Consider the following 12,726-nt stretch of genomic DNA (forward strand, 5'->3'; position numbering starts at 1 on the left):
TGTATATATTAATAAAATCATCGATTTTCCCTGAGCCAACTTTTCGCTGGCATCGAGATCCCTAACAACACTGCGAAAACATTGCTCATGTCAATTTCTAGTGTACCACTGTTAATATCCAATTTCAAGAGCACATCTTTTATTTGTAAAAGCAAATTGCTGGAAAAAGCAATTGCCACTGGCACCCCACGTTTCTAGTTCTAGCACGTATCTTCATGGAAAATTTATAGGAAATAGTTCCTAAATTTCTCCATACCCTTTATAGTATGGGTGTTTATCATACATTTAGATACCTATGTGGCTTGATTTTTTTTAAATGACAACCCATATGAATTTAAATGAGGTTGCTTTAGGTGCATAAATTAGATAACTTGCACTTGAGGATTACAAATAAAAGGCAGAAAGAGGAGAAGCTATGGACCTACTGAAAAGCCCAAGCTTAGATCATCTCTGGCATTTTGAACGGGTCCCATTCAAACACCGATGGAAGCCATAAGGTTGCAACCTCACTGGATTGGGGAGTTAATACACATGACTCTGGGAATTGCAGCAAGGTAATTAAGGGCATTTTTTGAGAGAGCTCAGGGAAACCAATAGTTCTCTGGCATTATTGATTGAGTGATAAGTCAAGTAATGTTAGCATCAAGTAGAGAGTGCAGACCAGACCAGTAAATAAAAGAGTGATACATTTTAAATGCAATTGTTGCAAAGGGCACTAAGCAATCACTCTATTAAATAAATTGCTTGGTGCTGAATGCATTTGAAGTTCCCAGTATATCTCTGTGTATGGGTAAAGTAGAGCAAAACAGAAAGAAAAAAAAAAAAAACTGAGTAGAATAATAATGAGCTCTAAACTGAGATAACCTGTCCAGTCAGGCTAGTGATAGGAACATGTGGGTGACAACAGACCACAAGGCAAAGCCATAAACTGGGTAACTAGATGTATTAATAAAAACACAGGGAAAATGTGGGAATGTAAATGCCGTGATGCCCAGCATAGGCGCTCGGAGTAATTAACCCGTCAAGGACACAGCTTAAGGCAGTGCCTAGACCCAGCCTGACCTTAGGACGGAGGGTGGTCTTTGCCAGCGCACGTGGGCTGCCCATTTGTTTCACTTGGCTTTGCACTGCCTTTCATTTTGCCTTTGGGATGACCCGCCAATATTTAAGACTTGGGAAATTTCACATAAAAAGTCTGATTCCTGGCATTTCGTGGAAGATTAAGACCTGACGGCCCTGTGGCCACCTTTGCACTCTAGCTGCAGGGAGGGAGGAAGAGGGAGTTGCCCTCCCCAGTCCGCAGGCCAGCATGCCTTACTGATGCACGCACCCTGCCTGGCCCCAGCCATGTGTGGTCCTGTCACTCGCAAGTATGAACTATATCTTCTTCCCTAACAGACCAATCAGAACGTCCAGTACCATTTGGTTCAGGTGTTGGAGAACGCAGACTTCCCTGGCCCTCGCGAGTTTATATGCAGCTGTGGCCGTCTTCATGTATCACTGTAGAGATCATATAAAGATTATAAGAGTTCTTGCGTTCCATGCTATACAGGGAGAAAATCAATTTCTCATTCCTCCTAAAAGCTCACTATGCGACTGGAATTTTACCTGAACCAAGTAAACAGAATTGCCATCTAACATGAATAGGGGGAGAAAAATGTTAGAAAAAGACTTTATCGTTCTATTTTCAACCCTCCTATTATTATCAAGGTTCGACTGATTTTTTCCAGGGACGGGATTGTTATGGGGTGACGTTACAATGAACCCTGCAGAAACCATGCTTCGGGCTTTATAATAGAAACATTTTAAAATTTAAATCACAAGTGAAAGATTGAAGCCTTACAGCTGGGAAGATGTGATTTTTTTTTTTTTTTTTTTTGCCATTTATTTTCCTTGAGAAGTACAGCCCGACTCAGCGTTGTTGCTCCTTAGCCTGACTGTCTCATCGCAGGGCAGGTGAAGCAACTGAGAAACAAATGAGTGACCTTGGACTTGCCAAGGTCACGTCAACAAGCCTTCTGCCCCCCTGGATACAGACCTAGGGCAGGGAGGGAGACACAAACTCCTTACCTCTGAAGCTGAGGACCGCGTTGCAAGGTGGCCTGGAGCCTGTCTCTGCTACAGTGAGACCCCCTCAGAGGGCTGCATCTGCATCTGCATCTGGGAGAAAACAGGCTTCAGAAACCACCTGTGCAGCCATGAGCATGCTAGGTCACTGATGTGCAATGGATATGACATGCCCAAGTCATCCTAAGCATTCGTGTGTGGGGGCAACACACAACGTTCTTAACACAGTGACCAGCACAGAGCAAACAATGGATGCACACTGGCTCTCGGTGCTGAGAGGCTGGGGTATCAGTTAACAAATAAGCGCTGAGGAGTCCAAATCCTGGTGCCCCCTTTTGTTGTTGGGAAAGATAGATGGCTAATTCTCATCTATAAAGTTAGAATAATAACTCCTCCTTTGTAAGAATTCCATAAGGTAACATGAAAAATGTAGTTCAAGACAAGCAAATATATCATTATACTATCTATGACCTATGTTTTTCCTAGGACCCATATTTCAGGAGTTGATTGGACGTGGCCAAATGAACTGGACAGCTATTAGAACTTGCACTAATATCTGAGAACATTTCTCAAACAATGATTTAGGAGATGAGCGGCATGCAAAGTAGTGTCTATCGCCTGCCCACTGCATCACCCGATCCTAAATGTCCGCCTGGGTGTGTTCGCAATAGGAGCACAAACCCAGTCCTTGTCCCAATGTGTACCCACCATGATCTTAGGAGACCAATGGCTTATTGCACGTTCTTAGTTCATGCACTCTGCACCTGGTGGGTGAAGCGTTTCATGATTCAGGCAGTATCATAAACTTTCATTTTCTTCCCATAGACCTGGCTATTATGATCATTCTTACTCTTGAGGAAGGAAATATGAATTTAACTAAGTTAATAAAGACAGCGAAGTAACAAGCCTGCTGTCCTCCTGGATACAGACCTAGGGCAGAATACAGAAGATGTTCCCGGGAGAGAGGCGTGACTCAGTCAATGTCATGAGGATACAATGAAGGCCTGTGTTCTCTTGGTGTTTCCATCAAGATCCATAGGTGCGACAGCTTGGAGTCACTGTGCCTAGTTGATGACGTTGTCATGAACTTGCATACCATTTCAAGGAGACCGGCGATTAAATGCAACCACTTCTGGAGCTATTGGGGTTTCCTTTGCAACAAACTACAGGCCGTTAGCAAGAATATCAGGTGCACCAAATAATCAGAATATCAGGGGGAGCTCCAGGGATGCTGAGCAGTGGAGGGGCGAGCATGGGGGCTCATGGCTAACTCTGGGATTCTAGGCATACACCATCCAGGGGGAAGCTGAGATCCGTCTCTTATTAAATGACATCCACATCCTCTGAGCGCCCCAGTTGTATATTCTAAATACATCAAACACGGTGAGAAGCAAGCCTTCATTTTATAGAACAGCAAGCCTGTGGGGCTCACCACTCACATAACCAAGCAAACAGCTGCCCACCCAAGCCTGGCATGTTCGACAGAGTGCATTTTGCCCTTGCAGCTCTCTGTCTCATCAACAAGTCTTGAGGACCCCACTGATTGTCTGGTACAATGAGGTTCTGATCTGATTTTCCAGCTGAGGACTTCATTCTTCCAGAGTGAACACTAACTGCTTTGAGCTTTTCTGGAAGTTGCTTCAAGTGGAAAGTGAGAACGTATATGTTAGAACAACAAAAGTTCATGTCATGAGTTATTGCTTCCTCAGTGTATTTGAGAAATAACCTTTCATTCCAGAATTTTTCTCTTGATCAGCAAAGAGTTGGCGTCAGGCTTCTGGGTGAACGGTGTCCTGCTAAGCAGAATGCTCCAAGCCCCGCCCCCCCCCCAAGCTCTTTCGTGACTTCCTTATTTTTACAAAGACACACCATCTGCTTCCAGACAGTCCAAAGGGATAGTCCATGTCTTATGGGGTGTTTATCATATGTTAGCCGCTTTTGTGAGTGCAGGAGTCCTCTGAAGGCTGCCAAGTCTACCTTCCTCATTCTACATGTATGAAAAATATATTGAAGTTGCCATTTGCCAAGAGACTATAAGAGTTTCCTCTGATTTGTCTCCATTCATGCTTGAATTCCAACACCCATCTCAGAAACCTACAGTCTCTGTTGCTTTAAGCCCTGCGCCTTTCTTTCCTTTCTTCTCAAAACTATGCTGTCTACCATTTTTTTCTAAGAATAGAAAAGATGTCACTGCATTTGGTTCTCAGTCTACACAAAGCATCATGTAACTTATGGGAGGGCCATAATTTTTGCAGTGGAACTTTATCGTAGCACTTCTGTCTATAATCTCGGAAGGATAAAAGGCAGTCTACCATTCAGGATGCTGTTTATGTCTTCAGGAAATGCATCTGGACGTGCAATTTTTATGAGAGCAGTGCAGGATGTCCCCTGCGCAGTCTGTCCCAGGGCAGTATCCAAACACGCCCATCACTCCACGGCCGTGCAGCCAACAGTCACTCGGGCTGATAGCCAAACCTAACCTAAATTCCATGGGGTTTTTTTCCTCTTTTAGCAATTTGGGTTTTTTAAATCACTATTCATTTTCATTCTGCTTCTCCACTGGCTAGAAAATTCTGTCTTCGGGTCCACTATCATTGTCTTAAATCCTCCCTCATTGGTAGGAGTGACGGAGAATCTTGCTGCAACCAGGCAGGCGTCAGGACAACTTCTTCCCAGGGAGCTTGAAGTCTCCTTGTCACCGAAATCTCAAACTCTATCACCGTAAAAAAGGAAAGTAAAAAGGAACTGGCATATCCATTTCCATGTGTTTTACCCCTTCATTATACCTTGTTATTTAAAGGGAACATGATCAGGCCACATGAGTCGTCCCTGACAGTGAAACGGCACACTTCAAGCCCCTCTCAGACATCTGGAAGAACGAAGGTTATTCCTGGTAAGGTATCACATCGCATCTGCAGACCCGCATGGTTCCAATGTCGCCGACAGAGTTAAGTGAGTGCTTGAGGGGTTAAGCGGGACCCACCCCATTAGTGACACCCATCAGCCGGCTCAAGGGAGCCAGGGCCAGGGGAGGGGTCCCTTCCCTTCCAGGTCAGGCCACCCCTGTCTGTCAGACAAATACAATAGGAATTACTTAATTTAACACCGTTTCAGTTCCAATTGAATTCCATTTTCTAAATCCTGAATAAATACATTACAACCGCCGCTTCGGTCAAACGGAGAGAAAGAGTCATCTTTTAATGACTCCCCTGTGGGTTTAATGCCTATTCTATCCTGAGAATAATGACTCTGACAGGCCTGGAATACATTGAAGGCATAATGGTTATTTAAACATGTCAAGTCTTTACAGAGCAGATAAGTATTTTAATTTGCATTTATGAAAATCAAAAAGTAGGCATGGGAAACAGGCGCCCATTTGCCTACTTCCTAAGCTGTGGAAAACACAGAGCTGCAGAATCAGAAAGTGAGCGAGGAGGAGAAGCTTCGCACCATCAGCCCCACTTCTGTTCTTTCCCCAGAGGACCCGCTGCCAGCCAGCGTCCCCCATCCGGCGTGCTGGTGAGTTGTCTCTCAACAGCACGTCTGGTCACACACCTGCCTGGCTTTACACCTTCAGCTCTGCCATCAAAACCAACAGCCATGGCCCTGCTGGGCCTTGCGGCTCTGCACAGCCACATTCTTGGCACTCCCCGATTCCCGGTCCCACCTACTCACTGCTTCCTCACACCACAGGACCTTTGCACATGAGGTACTCTGTAAACCTCACACTCACACACACCAAAATTTGTAATTATCGAATTTTTTATGTTGTCATTGGATTAATGTGTGTCTCCAGATAGGCAGTAAATTAGCGGCCTTATCTCATTTGTTCAATATCATAACCCCAAGCGCATTTTGCTGAGCACACAATACGCTCTCCATAAAGTTTCTGAATGAATAAAAGAGTAAATCAATCAATTGATGTCCTACTTTGCAAATTTTGTGGAGCCTAAAAATAAATAAGCAATTTAGTCAAGCTATCTCTTGATTACTCCCATAATCCAAAACTTCCTAGATTCCGAGTTATTTCATGTTCACTAATTTCCATATTCTTTCCTCTAATCTCCTTTTATTCCATCCCTTAAAATTTTCAAATGGGCTACCCCATCACAGTGTACCCAGGAGACATTGGACTCCTCTCTCCCAGTACTTGGACCAAAGCCGCTTCATTTTCTGGGCCTATGTTTCTTTCCTGGGACTGCTTTGAAAGCATCGCAGCTACGTTTCCCTCTCAAGTTCTGCACAACCGAGGCGGGGCTAGCCTCAGACGTGGTCCAGATGGGTCTCTCTATAAGAGTGCTTTGTTCCTCCCCTACTTACCCCTGCTTGTGCTCTCTGAGAATGTGGCCATGGAAGGCCCCCACCTGCCTGGGCACCAACAGACACGGAGAGGGACAGCCCACCCGGTCTAAACTGGAAGGCCAGACTCCTCCTTCAGCCAGCATCTCACCTGCCCCTCGTGGGGACTTCAGAGGCAGAGAGAGCCAGTGGCTGGCTGGTAACTGTTTAGCAACCAGCTTTCAGGGGAAAAGGGTGGGGAGGTCCTGACTTGTAGCACTGGCCAATTTCCCTGGTGTAAACACTGTCCGTGTAGCTGACTGCAAGTCTCCAGGGTGACTGCAAAAATGAAGTTGGGGAGAGGTGAGCTTGAAGAAGACTGGGCTGGCTACCCGACACCGTGTGCTTACTTAATAGCTTTGTCCTTATTTCCTCCTTCCGTGGAAGACGGTCCCGTCTCCAGCTGCCAGCACCTGTGAGAGGGACAGGAGTGAGCCTTTTCCCCAGGTGCTCATGAGCCTATGTTCTTCCCGGAGGTCTTTGCCGGTATTTGGAAATGCTTACCCAACTGCCCACTGAGATGGATTTTAAAAGTCCACACGCCTACTTCAGATATTTTATAGAAGACATCCCTGCAGCTTTAAAAACTTCAATTCAAAACATAAGCAAAACTCTAGAGTATCTGCTTGAAAATAATTTCCTAAAATAAGAATAATGGTAAAATGTATGGATATAGAAGAGGGTTATAAACACATGAGAAACCCTAAATCTCAAGTGTTTGCTGCTGTTTACCTTGGGGCCTTGCAAAACCTGACTCCTCTCTACCTTCAAGCACAGGGAGCTAGCTCAGCCATTTGCCTCGGGTTTCGCCTTGAAGAGCAGAGATGGGGCTTGGTTGATGGTGGAAGGGAGGGGATCCTGCATTTTGTTACAGGGATATGTGCATGTCAGACAGGAGAGAGGACAGAGAGACAGAGAGAGAACAAAGTGGGAGAGAAAGGGAGAGAGAGAGTCCTGCTTATGGGTGGGGAAGAACATCAGTCTTTGTCTGATGAGTTATAATCCAAATGTAGGCAGCATCAGAGCCCAGAGCACAGCTGGTTCTACAAATCTACATCTCAGAAGTTTGAGCCAGAGGTCAAGTATGGCCAGCAGAATCTTGCACAACAAGGACAAAGCAGATCCTTTACCCAGACCACTCACAGCTGAGCATCCCCATCCACCATCACCTCTGACACTCGGCACCCTGGTGCCCGCGCTCACATGGTGCTGGAGCAGATGCGGGGCCCCTGCCCAGCCTTGTGTGCAGTGGTCTGGAAATAGAACTCTCCTTGATGGTGGTAATTCATACTTGTCCCTTTACAAATTGAGCTACTTTTTAAATGCATATATCGCCACCCTCCCCTTCTCTGCATGGATCCCTTAGGACCTATCCACACAGCAGCTTGCCCCAAACACTGCATTACAGATGATAGGTCAAAAAGAGCAGGGTTGTCAGCCCTACTATCTAATTGTAGTGTTGCGGAAGGTCTGGGGAAAGGAGCCCTCTCACTAACTGTTGATGAGAGAGTATATCTATGGAACATCTTTATGTTGTCTTTTGTTCATTTAGTTTGATTTTTTTAAATTTTGGAGGGCAGTTGGATAGTATCATTTAGAAATTAAATGTACATAACCATTGACCCAATTTCATTTCTAAATCTATCTGTAAAAATAATAGCACAGGGGTGCCTGGGTGGCTCAGTCGGTTAAGCGGCTGCCTTTGGCTCAGGTCATGATCCTGGGGTCTTGGAATCAAGCCCTACATCTGGCTCCCTGCTCGGCAGAGAGCCTGCTTCTCCCTCTCCCTCTGCCTGCCACTCTGCCTACTTGTGTTCTCTCTCTATCCCTCTGTCAAATAAATAAATAAAATATTTTAAAAAATAATAATAATAGCACAAATGAACAGAGATGCACATATATGGATAATCATCATGAATAACAGTGGGAAATTAGAAACAACCTTAAACACTTAACTAGAGTGGTCTGTTAATTTGGGGGCATCCATATAGTGGCATACTCTGTGAGTATCTCTAGACCTCAATATTCCTATAAGCTTGGCATGTATGAAATTACTCAGAAACGACGCTGAGCGCATGGCAGTGTTGACTACTATAATTTCTCTCTCAAGTCTGATCCCCTTTTCCACAATATAAAACTCCATTCATTCATTTATATGACCAATATTTCCCAGGTGCCTACTATAAGCTGATGGCAAGACCTCAGCTAGTTGTGAACAGAGCAGACTTGAGTTAGGGAGCAGAGAGAGGTGTGACGTGGAGGTGCAGACGCCATGGAGCACCCACCAAGGGAACCCCCCAGGCATAGTGGGGGAACTCCGAAGGATAGGAAGCCAGCAACAGCTTGGAGCTGTGGTGAGCCCCGACTCCATTCCAGAAAGAGCATTTGGCAAGAGCGTGGAAACCAGCTGGAGGCCCACAGTTCGAACAAAAGGATGATTGCAGTTTTGGAAGGAAGGCTAGTAACTCAGGAGACAGTGAGGAAGGTAAGTTTTAGACAGGAACTGAACTTGATGGTGAAGGAGAAAGATGCACCAGGAATAGTTCCTAGGTTTTGAGCTTCAACATCTGGGTGGGGGGTGGAGTCATGGTATGTTGTGTGGGACACTGGACAAGGAACAGTTGTGCCTTGTGGGAAGGGGTGATGAAGATGTGGCCATGTGGCCATTCTGGGATGAGAAGAGATCTAGTATGTCATGGATGCCCACCAAAGAATCTTTCCTAAAGAAACAAATGGCCTTGAGGTTTTTATTGAGTTATTCAAATACTGATTATTTAATAGAAGTTGCTGGACAGGATAAAGCAAGATGGTGGCTGCATAGTTTGTCATGTATCTGAAAGGAGTGATGCATAATTACTCAGTATGGTCCCCCCTCTTCAAGAAGACCTAGAGAGATTGAGAACATTGACTTTCTGATCCAACCGCAAGTGGTAGCACATGAATTTGAGCCCAGGTCTTCCTGGCTCCAGGAACTTTTGCCATTCTAAGGGCACCTTGCAAGAGTCCTGAGAATTCTTCTGTGGAGATTAAAGGAGAGAAATTTTGAAAGTAATGAAAACGTGAAGTAACACCTTGCAGATTTCCAGTGTGAGATACCACTGGCAGGTGTTCACAAGCCTTGGCAGGCACTCCAACAGTTTCTTAAAAGATGCACCAGCTAGATAAGATCAAGTTTCTATAATGGAACTTCTGTATACTGAGAGAGAATGAAATACAATTTAAGCAAAGTGGAGTCAAAGACTTCAGATTTTACTTCGGTGATGGAGAGTCCTGGAGAGATTATTGCTTCCACCTTTACAACAAGGAAAGAACCAGGCAAACTGCAAGCCACTGACTTTTCTTGAACCCACCAAAGAACCAAGGTTGCAGAGCAAACAGAAAAAGCCCCACACCTGGGGAGAAACAGATGCTTGCAGGGAAAAAGAAGACCCAAGCATTTGCTTACGTGGGGCAGAGGTTGCCTGATCACGCATGCACTGGTAGGAACTTTCATCGGTAAAGTGTGAACTCGTTGATAAAGGCCACGTGAGGGCAAGCAGGAGGGTCAAGACTACCACCCAGGTAGGGGTTTGCATCCTCTCCAAACAACTAGGTGCTGTGGGTGGAGAGCAGATGTGCCCATGGAAATACATGTCCACCATAGCACAAAGGAGGGGAGAGGAATTAGGAACATATTTGTCGGGGCGCCTGGGTGGCTCAGTCAGTTAAGCATCTGCCTTCGGCTGGGGTCATGGTCCCAGGGTCCTGGGATGGAGCCCCACATCGGGCTCCCTGCTCAGCGGGGAGCCTGCTTCTCCCTCTCCCTCTGCCCCTCCCCCTGCTTGTGCCCTCTATCTCTCTCTGTCGAATAAATAAATAAAATCTTAAAAAAAAAAAAGAAAGAAAGAAAAATATTTGTCAATCCCTTACAGTACATATGAGGTGGTATGATATTATCAGAAGGTGAACTTAGATTTTTTCAAGTGTGTGTTGTAAATACTAAGGAAAACACTTAAAAAATTAAGACATATAAATAGTTAATAGAAGAAATAAAGTACAATCATAAAATGGTCATTTATACCTAGAGAAAACAGAACAGAAAGAGGGGAAATTTTTAGAAAAATAATTAGAAAACAACTAACAAAATGATGAATTTTAATTCAGTTACATCAATAATCATCTTAAATGTGAATGGTTTCAATACAACAGTTAAAAGACAGAGATTGTCAGGTTGGATTCAGAAAGAGGAAGACTCAGCTATATGTGGTCTAGGAGAAACCAAGTTTAAATATAAAGACATACACACATTAAAAGTAAAAGGATGGCGAATGCTATACCATGCAAACACAGACCGATAGAAACCTGGAAGAAGTATATCAATTTTATACAAAGCAGAATTTGGAACAAGGAATATTATCAGAGATAAAGAGGGATATTGCATAATGATAAATGCATCAATTTTCCAAGAAGAGGTAGTGCTCGCCATGAAAAGGAATGAGATCTTGCCATTTGCAACGACGTGGATGGAACTGGAGGGTATTATGTTGAGCGAAATAAGTCAAACAGAGAAAGACATGTATCATATGACCTCACTGATATGAGGAATTCTTAATCTCAGGAAACAAACTGAGGGTTGCTGGAGTGGGGGGTGGGGTGGGAGGGATGGGGTGACTGGGTGATAGACACTGGGGAGGGTATGTGCTCTGGTAAGCGCTGTGAATTGTGCAAGACTGTTGAATCTCAGATCTGTACCTCTGAAACAAATAATGCAATATATGTTAAGAAAGAAAAAAAGAAGAAGAAGAAGAAGGTAGCGGGAGGGGAAGAATGAAGCGGGGGAAATCGGAGGGGTAGACGAACCATGAGAGACGATGGACTCTGAGAAACAAACTGAGGGTTCTAGAGGGGAAGGGGGTGGGAGGATGGGTTAGCCTGGTGGTGGGTATTAAGGAGGGCACGTTCTGCATGGAGCACTGGGGGTTATGCACAAACAATGAATCATGGAACACTGCATCTAAAACTAATGCTGTAATGTATGGGGATTAACGTAAGAATAAAAAAAATAATAATTAAAAAAAAGAGGTAGTGCTCTTAACTATGTATCAGCAAACACCACAGCTTCAAAATACTTGAAGGAGAACTGATTCATCTGAAGGAAGACAGAAAAATGTATAATTATAGCTAGAAACTTCAACACTTCTCTCTCAGTCACAAGTAGGCAGAAATCAGTTGGGATACAGACAACCTAAACTCCACCATCAACCATTTGACCTGATTGACATTTACAGAACACCCCACCCAACAAAGGCAAGACATATATTTTCTTCTAAGCTGTGCATGCAATATTCCCCAGCAGAGACTATGCTCTCGACCATAAAACAAACCTTCACAAATTAAAAAAAAACAGAAATAGCATAAAGTATTTTATTGGACAAAGAGAATTAAACTAGAAAATCAATGGCAAATATATCTGGAAAATCTCTACATATTTGGAAATTAAATAATACACTTATTAATAAGACATGGGGGAAAAAGGAATTCTCTGAGGGAATTAAAATGATTCTGAGCTGAATGACAATAAAAATATAACATATCCAAATGTGTGGGATGCAGGTAAAGCAGAGGTTAGAGGACAATTTGTAATAAGACATGCTAATAATAATAATAATAATAAACAGATTTAGAATCAATAACCCAAGCTTCCACTTTGAAGAATTCGAGCAGGAATGTCAGTTAACCCCAAGGCAAGCAGAAGGAAGGAAATAATAAAATTTAGGACTGAAATCAATAAAATTGAAAGCCGAAAAACAACAGACAAAACCAGAAACCAAAAGCTGGTTCTTACAGAAGATCAGTAAAATTCATAAACCTATAGCCAGGAAGACCCAGAAAAAAGAGGGAATCACAATTTATCAGCATCAACAATGACAGTGTCATCACTCCTTGTCCCCCAGATACTGAGGACAGTGAGGAAATCATATGCACAACATCATGCTGATAAACTCAACAACTTAGGTGAGAAGCACCAGAAACACAAGCTCCAGAAACATACTCAGGAGGTAGATAGTTTGAATGGTCTCACATACATTAAAGAGATTAAATTAGTTAAAAACCGTCCAGGAGAGAAACCTCCAGGTCCAGGTAACGTCACTGGCAAATTTTATGAAATATGTAAGAAAGAAACAATAGAAAATCTGCATAATATCTTCTAGAAAATCTGGAAAAGAGAACACTTCTCAATTTATGTAATGAGGCCCGGTTTATTTTAATATCAATACCAAACAAAGACATTACGGAAGGAAAAGGAAGGAAGGAAGGAAGGAAGGTAGGAAGGAAGGAAGG

The sequence above is a fragment of the Neomonachus schauinslandi genome, chromosome 10 (genome assembly GCF_002201575.2).
Source record: "Neomonachus schauinslandi chromosome 10, ASM220157v2, whole genome shotgun sequence".
Lineage (NCBI taxonomy): Eukaryota > Metazoa > Chordata > Mammalia > Carnivora > Phocidae > Neomonachus > Neomonachus schauinslandi.